Genomic DNA, 2414 nt, shown 5'->3' with positions numbered 1-2414 from the left:
GTCCACCCTGTATTGTGGTGTAATGGTTCTTCTGGCCTTTTTTCCCCATTTTCCCTCACAAGCAGTGCCCCTAAAAAATCTCTTGTATAGTAAATCCGCTTGTGTGAAGCTGTAGCTGCCATAAGACCCTAGCACAACAAGTTACTCATGTGTTTGTGGTGACGTTGGTGTAAACAAACCTACTGCACTGCCAGTCAGATAAAAGCACAGCACGTACAATTATGTACCGTACATAATACTTGAAAATGACAATAAATGACTATGTTACTGGTTTATGTATTTACTATACTTACTTTTTATCAGTATTTTAGAGTGTACTCTTTCTACTTACAAAACAGCCTCAGGCAGCTCCTTCAGGGGGTATTCCAGAAGAAGGCATTGTTATCACAGGAGATGACAGCTCCATGCACGTGAGAGCCCCTGAAGACCTTCCAGTGGGACAAGCTGTGGAGGTGGAAGACAGCGATGCTGATAATTATGACACTGTGTAGGCTTAGGCTAATTCGTTTGTTTGCAACTTAGCTTTTAACAAAAATGTTTCAAAAGCAAAATAATAAAAAGCCTATACAATAAGGATATAAAGAAATAATATTTTCGTAGTTCATAAGCATGATGACTGGGTGTTCACACACATGCGTGAGATATGCCACCCTCCCACCTTGTTAAGATGTTGGCACATAACCCGTCTTACATGAAAAAAAAAGAAAAATAATTTTTACACTTGGGCAATGTGTTTGTGTTTGAAGCTAAGTGTCATAAAAGTCAAATGTTTAAAAAATTAAAATTTATAAACTAAAAATGCACAGTAAGCTAAGGGTATTAGTACAGAATAATTCATTCAATAAATTTAGAGTACCCTAAGTGTACAGTGTTTATTAAGCGTATGGTAGTGTACAGTAATGTCCTAAGCTTTCACATTCACTTACCACTCAGAGCACTCACTGACTCACTCAGAGCAACTTCCAGCCCTTCAAGTTTGAGTCACGGTAAGCCTCCCATACAGCTGAGCCATATTTTTGTATCTTTTACAACATATTTGCACTGTACATTTTCTAGTTTTCAATATATTTAGATACACAAATACTTACCATTGTGTTGCAGTTGTCTATAGTACTCAGTACAGTAGCATGCAATATAGGTTTGTAGCCTAGAAGCAATAGGCTATCCCTTATAACCTAGGTCTACAATGGGCTAAACCGTCTAGGTTTGTGTAAGTACACTCTATGATATTTGCACAATGATGAAATTGCCTAAGAATGCAGTTCTCTGAATGTATCCCCATAAACAACACATGACTGTATATACTTGTCTCAAGAACTGGGTCCAGTTATCTGCACAGAGGCTTCTCTGCTAATACACAGGAGATAAATTCGTAGATATGATCACAAAATGGCTTGTGAATATAGGATCAATTTGCTATAGTAATAATATTCTCTGATTTGTTTCTATCTTCTATGTAGTTACTCACTAGCTACTGTCAATTCCACCTCTGAAATGTATCTTAGATGCTTTTCCACATTTCTTTTCTGATTTCACTTACCTAGGTCATCATATTTTCCCCTGAACACTAGCAATGCCATTCTAACTGCCTTCTCAATTTTTACACTTTTTCCTATGTTCAGTCTCATTCTTTTCAAATTCACCTTCCACACTATGGCCTAAAGAATCTCTCCAGCAATCAAGTCTGATCATATGCCACACAAGACTTTTTGTGTAAAACCATCAATGACTTTTCACAACATTCTAGGAAAAAACACACACACATGCACGTCCACACACACACACACACACACGCACACACATTTAAGCAAGATATCCAATCAAGTTCATTTTTATTTTATTTTATTTTATTTATTATACTTTAAGTTCTAGGGTATAATCGACCTCAATCTATACTTTCATCTTCTTCTACTAAAAACAGTCCCCAAATAACCTAAACTCCCATAGTGCTTTGCCTTAACATTTGCTACATCTAAAACACACTAAGTCCTCCTTTTATCAGCTTATGCTGTTCCTGCCTCCTAAAATGTCTTTCCACACTTTGGCTATGAATATACTTTTCCATTGAGACCAAAGTCAAATGCAACCTTGTCTTTGAAACTTTCCCTGACCCTTCTACATAAAGTGATTAGATGATTTCAAGAGGGTGGTGCTCCCAGGATGTAATTTAGTGTCCTTATAAGAAGAGGGACAGATAGTAGAGCAGTTGTGCTCTCTCTCTGCCATGCAAGGATACAGCAAGGCAGCCACCATCTACGAGCCAGGAAACAGGCCCTCACTAGGAAGGAAATCTCTTGGTGCCTCTAGAACTGTGAGAAATAAATGTCTGTTGTTTAAGTCACCCAGTCTATGTTATGTTATAATAGCAGCCTTAATAAATTGAGGCAGATATGATTCCACAATACATTTTTGAT

General features: G+C 37.4%; 1 non-coding gene across 1 annotated transcript; it reads left to right on the top strand.

Moving 5' to 3' along the window:
- The first annotated feature begins 588 nt into the window (after positions 1–588).
- Positions 589–692, top strand: LOC129025580 (small nucleolar RNA U13). Its single transcript, XR_008497325.1, has one exon. It is a non-coding gene; the product is annotated as a small nucleolar RNA U13 (small nucleolar RNA).
- The last annotated feature ends 1722 nt before the right edge of the window (positions 693–2414 follow it).

The sequence above is a fragment of the Pongo pygmaeus genome, chromosome X, assembly GCF_028885625.2.
Source record: "Pongo pygmaeus isolate AG05252 chromosome X, NHGRI_mPonPyg2-v2.0_pri, whole genome shotgun sequence".
Classification (NCBI taxonomy): Eukaryota; Metazoa; Chordata; class Mammalia; order Primates; family Hominidae; genus Pongo; species Pongo pygmaeus.
The sequence above is the reverse complement of the archived record's forward strand: the minus strand, read 5'-3'. Positions and strand labels throughout refer to the sequence as shown.